This window comes from Chinchilla lanigera, unplaced genomic scaffold, assembly GCF_000276665.1.
Source record: "Chinchilla lanigera isolate Chin_1 unplaced genomic scaffold, ChiLan1.0 scaffold00019, whole genome shotgun sequence".
In the NCBI taxonomy this organism is placed as follows: Eukaryota; Metazoa; Chordata; class Mammalia; order Rodentia; family Chinchillidae; genus Chinchilla; species Chinchilla lanigera.
Genome location: NW_004955420.1, coordinates 4368921 through 4388917, shown reverse-complemented (window position 1 = coordinate 4388917; position 19997 = coordinate 4368921). Strand labels below are relative to the sequence as shown.

The 19997-nt window shown below is 32.5% G+C and overlaps 1 protein-coding gene across 2 annotated transcripts in view; it reads right to left on the bottom strand.

The window, feature by feature from the left end:
• Positions 1–19997, bottom strand: part of Naaladl2 (N-acetylated alpha-linked acidic dipeptidase-like 2) — a gene marked incomplete in the record, with an annotated part of 1228826 nt that overhangs the window by 1165239 nt on the left and 43590 nt on the right. Inside the window, 1 exon segment of one of the 2 annotated variants that reach the window (XM_013513456.1) lies at positions 18568–18643. 2 annotated transcript variants of the gene reach the window in all.

Here is a 19997-nt window from a genome sequence, read left to right as displayed (position 1 = left end):
GAGAAGGAGGAGGAGAAATAAATATTTAAGGAGATAAATATCATTAACCTAATTTAAACATTAGGCAATGTACACATGAATCAAACCAAAACATGACAATCAACGTGTATAATTTGGGGTTTAATGTATCACTAAAAATTAATTAAGACACTTAGAATAAGTGCTAGTGAGGATGTGGATAAATGGAATCCTTGTACACTGTTGGTTAGAATACAATTAAGTATACTCGATTAATTTCAGGAGAGTTATCAGTTCATTTATCTCTATAGTTTTGCTTAAATTTAGGCAAATTCTATAGTCCCTTAATTTTTCTATTTAAATAACTTAGAACTGATTTCTCGATAATAAGGAGTAGGAAGAGCTGGAAATCTCATGGGCTGAATTTGGTTTAGGATCATCTCTGTATTTCTGGATCACGTATTACTATGCAGAGGGCCTCAGGATAGCAATCTAGTTCTCAATTTCACCCTAACATAATTTCTGGTATTACAATGAATGAGACTAAAAGCAACTCTACAAAACTGGAAATATTCAAATATATTTTCCTGAACTTCACTGAAAGCTCTGGTATCTTTCTCTCTCCATAAAAGTTGGAAAGTTTTACAACACAGAAGTAGATCTGATTAATATAAAATGTTATAAATGCTCATATCTGACTTCAATCCTTCAGGCCTAAAGACAGGAACTTGACATTGTCTCAACATATACTTTCTCCCAAAGCAGAAATGAACTTTCAGAAAGTAGAGACAATATCCAGTGCACTGAACTAAAATATAAATATCTATTAATTTCCTTGTTTCTACTTTTAGAAAACCTACCCTAATAATGACTCCTTCTACCTTTTGGAGCATCAGAGTAAAACTATTAAAGTCAGGTGTTTTATTTCAGAAGTATAAAATCAATCTAATTTTTAAACTTTTAGATTTTTAAGAAGAATTAAATATTTTGAAATGTATTTCTGGAAGCAAGACCTTACAATCCCATCTCATTCATAGAAATATATGACATACCTTAAGAAACACTATATTTCAATTGTAAATATTAAGCAATGTAGCATTATAATGCAGACAGATAATTTAGTGGCCCAGAACAGCAATAATGATTAACAATACACCTTAGAGAAAGTATAAATTTTAATGATATCACTCATAAGATTCATGTTCCAAAAGTTACAAAACAGAATCAAGTGTACAAAAAAGCAAAGAAATCATCTTACTGTGAGGGTTCTTCTTTCATTTCTGATTTTTAAATAATCAACATCATCTCTTCAGAAGAGGAAAATTATACTTACTAGCAAATACACTGCAAGAATTTCTCCAATTCTTAAAAAAAGAACTAATCAATGAATTCTGCCCCTGGTAAAGTCTAGCCTCAATATATATTCAACTTTACTTTTAAAAACAGAAAGCAGGCTTTAGGGAGTTGGCCTTCGCATAGATTTTATTTGCTGATTAGAATGATGATACAGAATACCTCTTTACAAGATTGTGTAACTGAAAAGCTAACCTCACTATTGTTCTGATGAGAGTTCTTTATGAGTGCTGATCTCAATACTGGATCACAAGTTAAAAGACAATGAAAAGAATCCAAAACTGTGGATAGACCAATGGGAATTATGATTAAAAATAGGGAAAGGAAAATGTGTTGAAAATTATAAAGAATACTGAGGAAAAAATACACCATGCAGGATTCAAATAAATAGGGCCACATATATTCAAGCATCAAAAAGTTTTCTCTCTTTCTTTTTATTATTAGTACACTTTTTCAATACATAATCGTTACATTCTTTGCAGGTAGTTGGTACATATACATACATGACACATCTCAATTCTTTTTACAACCCCTTCTCCTCCCACTTCCCCCAAACTCCAGCTCTTGGAACCCTTCCCATCTGCAAAAGATCTATCTCCATGTTTCCCTTGGGAGCTAAGCAGACGATGTTCTGATAGCTTGTTTATTTTCAATGCTATTTAATACTTGTAATTTTATATTCTCAAGTCACAAGAACTATGAAAATCAGTGTTATGCTTCAATAAATGAACAAATTTGTTCAGAGTTTCACAAAATAATGTCATCATACAAGAGATGACTAAGTTCTGTATTTCAATATTTAAACCATACATACTATATTTTATATTTATAATAGTCCATATTTTATATAAGAATGATGTTTTTTCAGTGCTACACACACTTTGGGAACTTAAAATTTAAGTGAAATAGAAAAGATTAATACATAATCCCTCATGTGTGAATTTTGATTTGTCTACTCGCAATGGAAAGCCATTCTGTAAAGCTTCACATAGTAAATATTTTGGGCATCTATAACTATAGGTCTTTATTGTAAGTTTTCAATTGTCTCTGGCATGTGAAATAGTGATAAACAATATGTAAATAAATGAATACGGCTGTGTTCCAATAAAAACTTTATCTACAAATACAGCTGGCATACTAGAGTTGGCTTCACGGGCCATAATTTTCCAACTCCTGATCTATTTCATCAGTTTAAGAAGTGATATATCCTATTTTCAATATGAAATAGCACTGAAATGTAGACAGAAAGCTAAAACTTTTACAGATATATCCAGAAATTTGAGAATGTCAAACATAATTACATTTCAATATAACTTCAAGCAAATGTGAAGAATTCTTTAATGTCTACTGTTTTATATTATCCAGGTAAATTCTATGCCTCATTTAGTTGAGTCTTTACAAATTATCAGCTCTGCCTAGCTTCTTCTCATTAAATTTACTTGGCAATTATGATACCTTTTACAAAATAATGCACAGATCAAACATTGCTAATAAAAATCTGAATCAATTTTTAAAGCATAAAAGGTCATTATCTATTATTCATACGTGCCCTAGTTTTCTTAACTTTTTCCTAGAAATATTTTACCACATCAGATAGTAGAGAAAAACATAACTGTAAAATGTCATCATGACAACAATTTATGCATCCTGACAACTTGTTTTCTCAATTTCCATCGTGTAATAGAGCACAAAACACAACAGAGAATGTTAGCAATTACAATACATTTCTTAGCTATTCAGCAGTAAACCATCAATAAAAATTTTATTGTTATAAAATGCAATTGATAAGCATTATCTAGTTACTTTAAATATTAACTAAGACTTCTCTTATATTCTTTCCCATAGAAAAATTTTTTGAGTTTCTATCATCACAATCCCATCAACACAAATAATATAGTTAATCGCAAATAATAATGTATAATCATTATTATATGCTTGGCAATATGTCAACAATTACACATTTATTTTATCATATCTAATGTAATTATTATTATTACTCATACAAAGAAAAGGAAAATTGGTCACAGAGAGGTTATTCAGCATGCTCAATATCATACAGCAAAGCTAGGACTGAAAAACTTGCTCAGGAGGCACCACTCTATTGGGTTTTGTTTTGTTTTGTTTTGTTTTGTTTTGTTTTGTTTTGTTTTGTTTTTTGTACCAGGAATCGAACTCAGGACCTTGCACTTGCCAGGGAGGTGCTTGTGCCACTGAGCTATATCCCTGGCCCATCAGGAGGCACCATATATAACTAAGGCCAGGGTTAAAGTTCAGTGTTTAACTATGAATGCTAGCTACTGACAAAAAGGGCACGCTCTGCATTATACCAGACAAATGTCACCAAAGTCAAAGAGGGTAACAAGGTAAGGGGTAGATGTGAATGCAGAGAAGTATAAGCTATAACTAGAAGGTGATGAAGGAAGATAAGTTCCTGAAAACAATACACTGAACATCCAAAAATCATTTATTTGACAAATGTTACAGGTAAGTACTGCTTACATACATAGCAAATACATTTATTTCAGGCTTGGCATCAGATCATCTTATATTTAATCGAGCTCCACTATCTAATAGCTAGTTTTTTGACTATTTACTTAACACATAAAACTCAGAGTCCTCCTCTGAAGATAAAAATTTATACACTGGATTATAATGAATAATAAAGAAGCATGTAAGAGCCTGGGCCATATTAGGGGCCCCTAAAACAGCAGATGATATTATTATTCAGCATTTTGTTTTTAAATATAGAAATGACAAATATTCACTGTTAATAAGTTGAGAGAGGCAATTCATCTCAATAAAATATTAAAAATGTATCAAACCATTTAAATCAATTGTCCATATGGTTTTGAGCTTTTCAAAATTAATTGTCTGTCATATGCTAGAAACCTCTTGAAATAATCAGTTGTGATTAGTCATACAGACTAACTATACAATTGACTAAATTTCTTACCTTCGTCTAAAGCCATTATATGTATACAACTATTAAGGCACTAATTCACTTGACAGAAAGCTTCCTCTCTTGTCTTTGTCTATGGTAAAAGCTATGATCAAAAAATATATGTTTAAATTCTTTAAAAAAGGACACATTACCATTAATTAATTAATAAAAAGACACATTACCATTAATCCCCTCAAAATACTTCCCCCTATCTTGTAGCACACTGATCCCATCATTCTTGATACTCAGAAGCACTTCTGGAAGTCCTCTTTCTTGAGTACCTTTATGAGGCATGACCAAAGCCATGGTGAATGGAGCTGAAAAGTGACAACTAACAGAAAGGCAGGGTTGTAAAAATGCTTCATCACCTTATTCACTGAATCTGGCACCTTGCCACTCACAGGTCTTTCCCAAAGTCAAAACGACCATGAAAGGTGAACATTTTAAATGAACTCAGGACATCAAGGCAACCATAACAGTGCAACTAAAGACAGATACAAAAGAGGACTTCTAGAACTACTTCACAAAGTAGCAAGAACACTTAGGAACACATATCCCTACCTCCTCCCCATTTACTCACCTCCAGGTTAAACATCCTTCATCCACTTTCTCCAATGTGCCATATACATATTATTACTTTATATAAATACTATCATTTTATCACTTTTTATGTGTCTCGATACACCAAAGATAGAAAAGAACTAAATTATTGGATATCATCTGACATACAACTGTACTTATTAAATGAGAAACTCCTGACAATCATATTTTAATATAATTAAATCAGATTTTAACGTATGATAATATTAACTTTTTGCAAAACTGTAAAGTAGGTCATTGCTAAGAACTTTTATTAATTTCAAACAGTAAAAAAAAGGCCAACAAAACCAAAGCGAAGAGTTAAAGAAAACAACTATATCACAGAATGTTTGAGGTATGCATCCTACTTGCTCTAACCCATCTATAAACCAAGTTTAAAAGCAAGCAAAAAGTAAAATAATGTTATACAACCATACGGAAATGGTTTTTATTAAAATAATACCTAATTATTGTGTTATTTTTAAAAAAGAGTTAGTAATTATCCAGCTTTTTTTAAAGATACAAGAACAAAAACATACTAACACATACACAAACCAAACAACACAAATACAATAAAAGCAATACAAAATTTCAGACAAAGTGATAGGAAATTAACAATGGTTATTGTATTGCACAATGTTATCTTCAATTTGGTGACTCAGATAAACAAATATAGGCATGTAAGATTGATCGAACAATTAAACATTGAGTGTTTCTTTCAATAAAGCAATAGAAATTAGTAGTAACATTATCTTAGCTATCTTCTGTATACATATACCCATATTTTTTATCTTCTTTCATTTTTTTCTCTTTTCCCTCAGCCTAGTTCTTCTTATCTGGCATTTTAAGAGTAAGAAAGTCATAAAAAAGGAAAAAAGATCTCTATGATCCCTACAAATCAGATAAATAAGCACTTGAAGTTTCAGGTAGGTTAAAGTTAAAGGAATTGGCTCCAATAAGCAGCAAAATCCCATAAGATAGACCTTATATTTCATCTGTTTTCTATCCATCTAGCTAGTACTAAGGAGTTACTCTTCAAGTCACTCTATTAATTTGAAATGTGTAGGTTCTGTTTTCAAATTGATACCAATCTATTTTATATCTTTCTTACAGGAAAGCTTAAAGAACATTTGCATAAGAGATACGGAGAAAATTTTCTAAATGTTTCATTTTTTGACCAGCACAGATCTCTGCTTTTATGAGTTATTATTTCTGTCAGCTAATCCAAAATTACATTGAAATGATGGGAAAGATTATGAATATAAAAATTTGAATTTATTAAATATAGCCAGAATTTGTATATACAAATAATATGTTTCTTATAGGAACCTCTATACTGACTCAAGTGGTACTACTATTATATAATCATTTTAATAAAATAATGAATTTGTTATATTAACAAGGTTAATTGACTCCAAGTTAATGATCAGAGTGTTATCACTATCAAAATAGTTGTCATAATCTGTCTGTGTAACTACAATAAAATACCAAAAGCTAGGTGGCTCATAAACAACAGAAATTTGTTTCTCACAGTTCTGGGGTTGGGAAGCACATGGGCAATTTTTCAGCAGACTTGGTTTCGGGTGAGCGTCTAGTTTTAGAACCAAGCACTAGATGCCTTCTTGCTGTGCTCTCACATGGTAAAATGGATGAGAAATCTTCCTGAGGTCGCTGTGTAAAGACACCAATCCCATTCCTAAAATCTCTAACCTCATGACATAATTCACCTGCAAAAGATTTCAGCCCCTAATGTCATGACCTAGAGGGCTAGGATTTCAACACATTAATGTAGGAGAGACAAAGAATATTCAGTGCATTATACCAATTAATTCAACTTTTTATTTGAACAAAGCAGAGAACACAGAAGATAAATATGCCACTGCACTGTGTGGGGCATATAAACCATTGTACCTGGAATTTTTTAAAGAAGATACTAGAACAGTAACATAAGAAAAGGGCAATGGAAAAAGACAGACTATATTTAAAAAAAAAAAAAACACTTCTTTATTCATTTACTTCAACAACTTTGTTGAAGTCTAACTTTGATTTAATGTTTGTATTTTTAAATCATCTTGGGTTTCAAAGACCTACGAGAAAACAACTGTCTTTGAAAATGTTAGCCCATGTTTAAGAATATAAAATCTGTATATTTAGTACAGTTGTCAAATATTGGCTCAAACCACGATCATTACTTTTAATAAATCTCATTGATATTTTGTACTGTTTGATATGTATGTCTTATAAGCCGTGGGCAACACAGAAACACCGACATAGGAAGACTGATACAAAGGAATACTTTGCTGACTCAAAGAAATTAGTATGTATCTTTGTAATGAAGTTTTTCTATTATGAATAGTGGAAAGCAGAGAACCTTTGCCTTAAAAAAAAAAAACAGTGAATACAAAGAGACTTAAGGTATGGGGGCAGCTAAGTCAGCTTTCTTAAAAAGTAACCCAGGGGCATTAGAGATACAGTTTAGGGGTACAGCATATGCCCAGCATTCCCACCATTCTAGATTCAAATTCCAGCACCATACCAACCAGCAGTTAACTAGGTTTCTGGTCTCTGAAAGAGCAAATGTGATAACTATATGCTCAATGCAATGAGAGCAGATCTAAACCTTCTTGTGACTAAGTATCCTTCATACATAAACATGATGCAGAATGGGTAAAAGAAAAGGCTTGTCATGTAGGACCAAATTTAAAAGGGTCCATAAGTAGGGAAACATATAGTTGTTCAAGGCATCTGATGGGGCTAAAACTTGAAACATGAAGAGGAATATCATGCTAGAGATGAAATTAAGACATGTAATCACAGCCAGAAAATAAGGTGCTCTTTAAGTCATGTTGGGATGACTTCAGATTTTATTCTAAAGTTAATACAGAATCCTTGAAACATCTAAAGAGCTAGGATTTAAGTTTTGATTAGATCTTTTCTCTGCTGAAGTGTTTAGAATAGATTTGTGAAGATCACAAAGAGGCAAGTTAGGGAACAGTGGTATTAATTACTTTAAAGATAACTTGTAAAATCTGAGGAACAGATAAAGGTATGTAAAAATAATTCTGCATAAAAATTGTGTACCTTAACTAGGTGGAAAGTCATTTTAAAGAAAACCTTTAAATGAAAGAAGCTAAAGTCATTTGTTCAGAGGTAGTTGATATTACAACTGGCCATTAAGTGGAGATCTGAAAGTAAAAGTTTGTAAAAGTTTCCCAAACTGTAAATATCAGGAAATCACACATATATACACCCAGACTTCTAAATACTCTAGATAATTGACAGGTAACCCCACTACATCACTCCGACACAGCAAAAATTAATTAAAGCCATTTGACTATGTCCTCTTCAATAGAGGACCTTTACTCCTTACATTGTACCACCATGAAAATCTTTGGACTTCATTCATCTGTTTTACCTCCATGGCCTCTACAAGCTCTTGAGTTTGAGCCTTTGCAAAAATGATAGGTCATTATGTTACTTGATTGTTAAAAATGATATTCTGGTTTCAGGAGGAAATCATTGAGTGAAAAAGACACAATATACTAGAGAGTTTTGAAAGAAATACAAGGACATGACAAAGTTAATAGAACAATAACTGATTATACCATGTGTATCATCTATTAAGGGATTTTATTTAGCTTGGTTCCAAATTACAATTGATATGACCTTACTCTTACAGTTAAGACAAATGCCCTCTCAAAAAATACAAAAGAAGTTTGAAAAAGTTTAAAACTTTTTTTTAAAAGTTTAAAAGTTTAAAACTTCTCAAAACTACCCAAATACAAAATCAGCTTTTCACTAGCTACTGCCTCATCTAAATTGTCTTCAGAGGGGCTGGGGATTTAGCTCAGCGGCACAGCGCCTGCCTGGCAAGTGCAAGGTCGTGAGTTCGGTTCCCGGTACTGGAAAAAAACCAAACCAAAAAAAAAACAAAATAAATTGTCTTCAGAAATAATATTTTAGGGGCTGGGGATTTAGCTCAACCCCACAGCTCTTGCCTGGCAAGCACAAGGTCGTGAGTTCGTTTCCTGGTACCGGAAAAAGACAACAAAAAAATAATAATAATAATATTTTAATAACTGATTAATAAAGACAGAAACACTTGGCATCTTATATTACCTTAACAGAAAATTTGTGGTACTGGTAACTGAACCTAGGACCTTGGAACTGAGCCAAATTCCCAACCCTTTTTTATGCTGAGACAGGGTTTCACTAAGTTGCCCAGCTCAACTTGTAATTTTCCTGCCACAGCTTTCCACTATGCTGTGATTAGAGACATGTGCCACCATGCCTGACTCTAATATTTATATCAACACTATTCTCAATTAAATTTAACAATCAATGGGTTGGTAGTGCAGTTTATTGGGATGTAAAAACGTGGGTTTTATCAGCAGCACTGCACAAATAAAATAAATATAAGAAATACAATTACAAAAATATGAGATGGAATTGCTACAATAATGATTTTGAAAGTGCTGCAATTGTAAATGAAACTACATAATTCTTTTGGCAAAGAAAATTTTCACTGCCACAAACAAGTAGTCCCTCTTGTAACGTTTAATAATCAGTAGATAAAATGTAACAACATCCAAAACAAACAAAGAACTATGTAAATTTCAGAATATGAAACTTTGTCTAATAAGAACATGCAAAGCAAAAAGCAATCTTCACATCAAAATCTACACTGAAAATATATTTACTACAGAGATGTCTTTCAATTAATTTCAAAAAATTTTGTATCAAGAGAATGTTACACAATTCCTAGAAAATAAAATTTTGAAATGATTTAAAAGCTTGATAAATAATTTAAAATTTGCAATAAATATACTAAAATATTAGTCTTTCAAATGTTTCTTTTTCAAATGTCTTGATTTTTTTCAAATTTCAAAAAAATCACTATTCTTTGGGTTTATAATATCATTTAAGGAAATGACTTAAATTTGAATTTTGTTCCCATAAATATAAAACCTATCTCATGATTGCCTCCTAACTTTCATAGTGAAAAAAACCCAGAAATTTAGCAAAAGCAATATTCTGTACAATATGTTTATTGCTAAATCTATATATACACCTATAAGCAAAGATGTTATAAAAATTTAAAAAAATGAAAACAGTCTATAGATTAATTTTAATTATCTTTGTTCAATAAGTAATCTCATAGAGAGCCTTTCCAGCTAATTTGAATGAATTCAACTGAGATATATATTTGATGAGGTAGTTTTCCTAACGCAACTGTTAGAAATGAGTTACCCAATCTAGTCAAATCTGTAAGTTCTGGACCCCTTCCCAAAACAGCTCACGGTTAGTATCAAGATTGTCAGGTAGAATCAAAGTGGCTACAAATAGATGAGTTACTCTGCTTAGACAGCACTTTCCTATGTAACGTAGGCTAGCCTTGAACTCTTCACACATTTTACTGAGACAGTTTCCAAATTCTAAGATAACATGAATCCACAGTTCTCAGGGCTGCCCCCAAATAAAATTCCATTATTCCATCCAAGTGCATCCTACTTAAATTCTACTCAGTCTTTAAGACTGTATTCACATTGTCATTTTCCTAATTTAAATGTGCTACTCGGGGCTGGAGATTTAGCTCAATGGCACAGCACCTGCCTGGTAAGTGCAAGGTCGTGAGTTCGGTTCCTGGTACTGGAAAAAGACCCCCCCCCCAAAAAAAACCAACAAAACCAAAAAAATAAACGTGCTACTCTTTCAAAAAGTTTCTGTGTTGTGGCTAGTTACTCATTCTGTAAACATCTGTCACACACATATATATTTACCAATAAAGTGCTTGATATAAAAGCTGCCCCTTCACAGATTTATAGACTACTAGAGAAAATAAGCACTATAGAATGGCCTATATGCTATTTATAATAAACACATACTAACAGTTGTAATACAATTAAATTACTGTTTGCCTAGATCCACTGTTAAAAATTTAGAAGCACTTTTATTTTATTCTGAAGGTTGGTAATTTTGTCTTTCTTTGTAAAATGAGATAAATGGTTACTCAAGGCCATATAAACAGTGCTATGCGGCAAAGAATTTGAAACAGGATTTGATTCCAACACTAGGATTTTATGCAACAAGTTTTAAAAGAATAGTGAGTAGAAGCCCAACAGAAAAGAGCAATCATTTGCATATACTGTGTTCACATCTTCTTATATGCATTCATTCTCCCCACATGAATGGCTTTTATGAAGAACTGTTTCTCTCTCATTTAAAATTTACTCCAAACTCATTATCAACAAACCTTCCTACTTAATACTGCTTCACTATGATTGCTCACTTAGAATGCTATTTTCATTGCCAAAATCTGTTGAGGATATTATATTTCACATATCTGCAATCTGCATAGTTTTTCTAAGTAACTTCACATGTGAATATTCTGTGATGTTAATGAGACATTACAGGTAGTAGGTCAATATTTCTTTTGACTAGCTTTGGGTATTTAGTATAGAAATGCACTAACAGTGACAGCCAAATAATTCTTTTGGGGCCACAAAGTACACTGAGAATACTGAAAAGGCTGCTCAGTGGCAGCATGCTTGCCTAAAAATATTAAATAAAAAGGAATAGTGATTTCATTTTTTTTTTTGGTCTGGTACCTGGAATCCAACTCAGGACCTAGAATTTCCCAGGCAGGCACTATGCCACTGAGCTATATATCCCCAGATGTAGTACTATTTTGAAAACTGTCTTTATTCTATCTAGAAATTGTTAATAAACATGTTTAATACATATGATAAAAGAAAAATGTAAGAATATTTATAAAATCTGAAGGACAAGATACCCAGTAATGGAAAGCAAATATACAACCATGAAAAATAAAAACTCAATTTTGACACAAAATCAATAATATATAGCTGGATTCCCCAACCCTCGTCCACTGGCACTGGAGCTGGGCTGGGCTCCAGACAGCTTTGGTGACAACACTCCCCCCACCACATAACTCACGGGAGCCAGGTTGAGCCCTGGACAGCTTCAGGAACTTCTGTGAGCCATATTCACCCTTCCGCCACCAGTGTAGGGGCCAGACTGAGACCTGGACAGATTTGGGAACATCATCAACTGCAACCTGCCCCACACACCATTGTAGGAGCCACACTGACCACCAAGGATCTTCGGGTCCTTGCCACACCACTCGTATACCATAACAGGAGTGAAGCTGAGCTACAGGGAAACTCCATATCTTCAAAAATGACAAAGTGAAGGAGCAAAATGCAATTTCAGATCTTCATTCCACCCAAAAAAGCCTAGGAGACATCAACACAGAAGAGCTTAGAAGTCACACACCTGGAATTTCTGAAATGATAGCAAATGAACTAAAGAAGCAACTCCATCAGATCATAGAAGACATAACATAAGAACAACTCAGGTACAAAAAGAAATGACAATAATAATGACAGAATTGCTAAACACATTTAAAGAAGATTGAGTTAAGAAAATAGAGCATACAAAAATGACAGAAACCTTGAATGAATAGAGGAAAGAATTAGAATGCATGAAACAGTTTCAAAGAGATATCCAGGAAATTAAAACTTCCATCAAAAGCTGGCACAACCAATTGAACAAAGCCGAAGATAGATTATCACACCTTGAAAACAGCATTGCAACAAATGATCATGAAAGGAAGGATCTCTCTAAAATAAGGAAACAGAAAATAACAATTCAACAACTGCAAGACAAAGCAGAGAAAAGCAATGTAAGATTAATAGGTGTCAAAGAAACAGCAGGAGTCAACACAAGTGATATAAAAAGACTATTTAGAGAAATAATAGCAGAAAGCTTGCCAAGCACGGAGAAAGAATAGACATACAAGAAAGTGAGGCACATAAAACTCCAATTAGCCATAAACAAAATAAATCTACACCCAGACATATAGTGATCATGATCCCAGAAATTCAGCAAAAGAACAGAATATTAAAAGTTGTTAGAGAAAAGAAACAGATCACCTATAAAATAAGGCCATCAAAATCCCAGCAGATATCTCAATACAAAGTATCAAGTCAAAAAGAGCTTGGAGTGAAGAATTTCAGGTCCTGAAAGAAAACAATTTCTAAACAAAACACATGTACCATGCAAAACTATCTTTCAAAATTAATGGAGAAAAAAATATTTCCACATTAAAGAACAACTGACAAAATTCATTAGCACCAAACTAATCCTACAAAGAGTACTAAAATATATTCTAAAAAGAGATAAAAATGACCGCAATTCCAAGGACAACAAGAGAAAGGAAGCACCAAGCAGAGAAAGCAGTTAAACATAGGGAAAAAGGATGAGGCAACAGCAAGAAAATAACATGACAAAGATAAGCCAATTGATAAGTTATAACTATCAACATAAATGATCTCAATTCACTAATGAAAAGAAGCAGACTGGCAGAGTGGATCAAAACACAAAAGCCAAAAATATGCTGTATACAAGAAACACACAACTCAAAAGGAAATTCATAGACTGAAAATCAAAGGACAGAAAACAATACTCCATATGATAGGAACACAGAAAAAAAGCAGGGATAGGTATTCTGTCTGCACACAATGTGAACTTCAAAACAAGAACAATAAAAAGAGATAAAGAAGGTTAATACTAAATACTTGTTAGAGGAAAAATTCAAGAGGAAGAGATAACAGTCATGAATATCTATAAACCAAATATAGGAGCATCCAATTATATAAGACAAATTTTAACAGAAGTGAAAAATCAAATAAGTAATAACACAATCATAACAGGAGACATGGGCTGGGGATTTAGCTCAGCAGCAAAGCGCCTGCCTGGCAAGCACAATGTCATGAGTTCGGTTCCTGGAACTGGAGAAAAACCAAAAATAAAAATAAAATAAAATAACAGGAGACATTAACACCCCATTATCACAAAGAGATAGATCAGCTAGACAAATAATCAGCAAAGAAATAACACAACTAAACAAAACTTGTGAACAAATGGACTTAGTAGACCTTTACAGAATGTTTCACCCAACAACATCAAAATATAAATTCTTCTCAGCTGCACATGAGACATTCTCTAAAATAAACCATATAATAGTACGCAGAACATGCCTACATAAATGCAAAGGAATTTAAATTATCCCATGCATACTATCAGACCATAATATAATGACATTAGAAATTAAAGACAAAATAAATTCCCCAAACTCTATAAACACATGGAAATTAAATAGCATGCATCTGAACAACCAATGGGTCACAGATGAAATTAAAGAAGAAATTAAATAATATGTACAATCAAACGAAAATGCAGATACAACTTATAGGAACCTATGGGATGCAACGAAAGCAGTCCTCACAGGGAAATTTATAACAGTGAATTCCAACATCAAGAATAAACAACAAACACAAATAAACAATCTTATGCTACACCTCAAGCTTCTAGAAAAAGAAGAGCAAGTCAAGCCCAAAGAAGGCAGCAAATTATAAAGATCAGAGCAGAAATAAATGCAATGGAGACCAAAAAGCAATGCAAAGCATTAATGAATTGAAAAGTTGATTCTTTGAAAGAATAATAAAATTGATGAACCCTTAGGCAACCTTATCAAAGAAAGGAAAGAAAAAAGTCAAATTTATGCAGTAAGGAATGCAAAGGATGAAATCACTACAGACACTATAGAAATTCAGGAGATCATGAACACCTACTTTGAAATTCTTTAGTCTTAGAAAATACAGAGGAAATGGACACATTCCTAGACATATGACTTATCAAAGCTGAATCAAGAAGATATAAAAATCCTAAATAACTCAGTATCAGCCAACGGACACATTCCTTATGACATATGACTTATCAAAGCTGAATCAAGAAGATATAAAAATCCTAAATAACTCAGTATCAGCCAACGGACACATTCCTTATGACATATGACTTATCAAAGCTGAATCAAGAAGATATAAAAATCCTGAATAACTCAATATCAGCCAATGAAATTGAAAACGTAATAAAAAAAACTTACCAACAAGGAAAAACTCACTTCCTAATGGATGCAGAGCTGATTTCTACCAGAAATTTAGACAAGACTTAACACCAATTCTTCTGAAACTCTTTAATGAAATTGAAAGGGAAGGAATTCTCCCTAACTCATTCCTGGAGGCAAGTATTACACTGATACCAAAACCAGAGAAAGATACAACCAAAAACGAGAACTACAAGCCAATCTCTCTAAGGAATATAAGTGCAAAAATTTTCAATAAAATACAAGCAAACAGAATGCAGCAAATCATCAAGAAGCTTATATATTATGGTGAACTGGGATTCATCCCAGGAATGCAGGGATGATTCAACATATGCAAATCAGTTAATGTAATACACCATATCAAAAGTCAAAGACAAAAATCACATGATCATCACAATAGATGCAGAAAAAGCTTTTTATAAAGTCCAACATTCATTCATGATAAACACCCTACAAAAAATAAGAATAGATGGTCTTTACCTCACTCTGATAAAAGTCATATATGACAAACCAACATCCAACATCACACTAAATGGACAAAACCTGAAAGCTTTCACTCTAAAATCAGGAACAAGACAAGCATGTCCACTGTCCCCCCTTCTATTCAACATAGTTCTGGAGACACTAGCCAGAGCAATTAGACAAGAGAGAGAAATGAAAGGAATAAAGATAGGAAAGGAACAAGTGAAATTATCATTACTCTCAGATGACATGATATTCTACATACAAGACCCCCAAAACTCCACCAAAAAACTCCTAGAGTTAATAACCAAATTCAGCTGTGTGGCTGGATACAAAGTCAATACTCAAAAATCAATAGGATTTTTGTACACAAACAATAAACTTATTGAGAGAGAAATTAGGGAAACCACACCTTTCAAATTAGCATCTAAAAAAATGAAATACTTGGGAATCAGTCTAACAAGGGAAGTAAAAGATTTATACAGTGAAAATTACAGTACTCTGAGAAAAGAAATCAAAGAGGATTTCAGAAAATGCAAAGATATTCCTTGCTCATGGATAGGAAGAATCAACATTGTGAAAAGGGCCATACTCCTAAAATTGTTGTACAGATTCAATGAAATCCAAATTAAAATACCATTAGCATACCTCACAGATATAGAAAAAACATTCCTAAAATTCATCTGGAACCAGAGAAGGCCTAGAATAGCAAAAGCAATCCTATGCAATGAGGGAAAGAGAGGAGGTATCACAATCCCTGATTTGAAATTAAGCTACAAAGCTACTATGATAAAATCAGCATAGTACTGTCAGAAAAACAAATCTGAAGATCAATGGAACAGATTAGAAGATACAGACACAACTACAAACATACTCAGCCACCTTATCTTTGATAAAGGGGCCAAACATGTCCACTGGAAAAAGATAGCTTCTCTAATGAACAGTGCTGGAAAAACTAGTTCTCCACATGTGGAAGACTAAAACTAGGCCCATGTCTATCACTATGCACTAAACTAAAGTCAAAATGGATCAAAGATCTAGATATCAAAACAGCAACACTAAATCTACTGGAAGAAGAAGTAGGTAGAAATCTTGAAGACATAGGGGTAGAAAGACAATTCATAAAAACATTGTGTAAACATTGTATTTCCTCCCTACTGTAAGAACTTGAAAGAGTAAATAAAACCCAAAATGTATAATAGATATTATGTAGGGCAAAGAAGTTTCTCAAACGAAGGAACAACTAGAATGAGGGAAAGGAGAAAACGAAAGAAGGGGGAAAATACACACACACACACACACATATATATACATATATGCATATAGAAGGATAGCTGGGATAAGTGTACTGCTGATGTAAATGGTTTATCAAAAGGAATAGTTAATGCTTAAATTTTTTTTACAATTTTTACAATTCTGGATGCTTACATCTGGTAATCTAAACAACTAGTTTGAAGACAACAATCTGCAATATAACAACCACTGGTGAATTCATATGATCTTGTTTGGTGAAGCTAGGTATCATTTCTAATGTTATTTTTTATTATTTTTTATTCTCTTTAATGGTTTGATCAATCGTGCAGTTTTACATCTGGTAAACTGAGCAACTTCATTAAAGATAACAATAGGTAATATACCATCCATTGCTAATTCCTATCATTTTGTTTTGAGACTCTGTATCATTTCTATTGTTTTTGCTTTGCTTTGTTTTTGTCTATGTTGTTGTTCCTCTGTTATTGCATTTTTATTCTCTTTATAAGTAAAAAAAAAATACAAAAAATAACATATAGTCAATTTAACCTATGTGTACAACTACTTTTAATTTCCTTAAAGAAACCTTAATAACTACTTAATGGCCAGGCAATTCTTTTGATAATGAAATAAGTAGAAATATAGATAATACTCAATTTGACTCACCCAAACATATGAAAAAAGAATGTTATATTTATGTTTTGAATGAAAATGTTATATAACAATTAGTTCTACAATGCTGATATTTTCCATATGGCTCTTTACATGATTCTTTCCTTCTTATGAAATGTGAATATTCGGACTTTGCTGCTGTTCTTATCCAAGACTATGTTTAAGACAGCAGCTTCTGGAGTGTTAAAACAGCCACTAAATCCCTTAGGAACGAAACATACCTTGCAATTCAAGGCATAGAAAATTAAAACCCAAAATACAGATAATTATTTTACAAAGGTAGTGTGGTAAAAAAGAAAAGTCTATTATTTTAACACTGAGCAAGAGGATCATTACTTCAGACAGAATTAATGTACAAAAAAGGTAACTGATTAATTCATTTGAGGTGAAAGTAGGACTAATACTAGAAGACTTGGTATTGTAGATCCCTATATCATCAAAGAGAGTTAAATAGCAGTGAATGAAAAAATTAAGAGTGGGTAAGTGAGAGGATAGAAGATAAAGAAGGGGAAAAGAGAGGTAGAAAAAAAAAGGTATTTGCAATAATGAAACAGGCAAAGCCAGGGCAGGATAGTAAAGAAAATACTAAATCAAAATCAGATGGTAGGGGAAAAAAGGACTTTGAAAAACATAAATATTTCATATTTCATATAAAGCTGTTTGTATTAGTACACTGCAATACCTCCAGACCTAGACATTTAATAAGGTATAATTTCATATACTTTTTGTGAGAGGATTTTATAAATAGAGTTGACTTTCAAACCTAGGAGGGGCTGGGGATCTAGCTCAAGGGGCTGGGGATCTAGCTCAGAGGGGCTGGGGATCTAGCTCAGCGGCAAAAGCACCTGCCTGGCAAGCGCAAGGTCGTGAGTTCGGTTCCCGGTACCGGAGAAAAACCAAAAAAACCAAAAAAAAAAACAAAACAAACCTAGGAAAACATAATGGCAAAAACACTAAACAAGCACAAGATGATAAAAACATCTTTAAACTGAACTTATTTATGTCCAACATGAAAGAGAAACTAGGATGGGGGAAAAGGAGAAAAAAAGGAAGGGAACAGCAAAAATATATATACAAGATAGTTAAGACAGTTATACTACTAATATCTCTTTGTTCTTTACAAAGAAAGGTTTGTGCTAATATTGTTTGGACAATTAATTGCCTGTATCGTGTACTCTTGAGTAACTAGTTTAAAGATAACAATATGCAATGTATTAACCATTGTTACCCTCCTATTATCTTGTTTTGAAACTTCTTTTATTTTTTCTCTTTAAAATGAAAAATTCTTTAAAAATTAAAAAAATTTTAAAACTAAACATCCATTAAAAGCAAGAACTGACTAAAAAGCTACAATGATGATATGAAACATCTCTTCCACTCTCACCTCTGCAAGTGGTTTCAGAATCCAAAGACATGATTTGGGTTCCAGCAGCTCTTGTCAATATTTTTTTTTAAAGATGTCTTTCTAAGGAATATTTGAAATGCGCATGAAATTAGAACAGTGCCAATTATATAATTATAAAACTATAATTAAAATATTGATACTGATTAAAGTGGATAATTAATGTAAACAATAATTAAATGAATAAGGCAGATACTTAAAATGAACTATCTACAGATAATGAAAACATAAGACATCAGCACATCATTGGAGTTCAAGCTTATTTTTGGCACTAGACATCTTTGTTCATAACAAATTATAAACTCGTACTTTAATAAAATTTAAACAAAGCCTAGCAGACTTATATTTCCACCTTAAAGAATAAGTAAACAAGAAAATTACATAAAAACACTGTTTTCAAACAATAAACAGGGAACACTGTATTAGACTTAAAAAAGATGAATCCTTTTGCTGACTCCAGTTTTGTCACCTAGAGGCAGTTTTAGAGCCTTAGTATGGGAAAGGAGAAGCTAAACAAGGATTATAAGTCTCTGTGAAGTGAAGGTATAGAACTCAGGGTTTGTGGAGACAAAGGAAACTAGAATTTATGGGAAACACCAAAAGGAGACAGAAGTTGCACAAATAAGTGATATCTTTAAAAATATGCATGGAGGTCCATTTTAATCACTGATTAGGTTGATACGTCCATGTGTGAGTAGAATCACTTAAGACTAGTGAAAAAACTTACTGGAAAACAGTAGGACAAACTATTTTCAGAGTTCATAGTAGTTTCAGAGATGTATTTAGAATGGAAAAACACTGAACACCTGAGATGTTCAGAAAAGACTCCAGAATCATATAGTAAAAGCAACTAGGAAAAGGTAACATTTACAAAAGAAATAAGAAGAGAATGATAGCCAAACTCTCTTCAGACAATGGAGTATTGCCCTTCAAACTCTGAAACAAAAAAATAACTCCACCAATTTAGAAATCTAAGCCCAACAAAAATATCTTTTATTAATTAAAATATTTTTCTGACAATTAAAAATGCTGAGAAACAATTTATAGAATTAAAATTTCTTACTAGAAGAAAGAAACTCAATAGTCTTAAATTTCTATTTTAAGGAATAACGAAACCCTTATCAAAGAAAGACATGAAATTCAAGTTTAAAACATTTCCAAAAACTTTTCAAGCAAAAATACCACCATAGCACCACTGAAGAATTCTATCAAAGATTTAACTTAAATAGTATCAAGTTTACATGAACACTTTCAGAAAAAAGAAGAAAAAGGAATCTTTTCTAACTTTGGAGAAAATAAAGTTTATACTGAACCATAACCAAAATATTACAACAAAGAAAAACTATAGATCAGTGTTTCTTGTGATTACAGATATGAAAATATATCACTAACAAAATTTAGTGAACTTAATT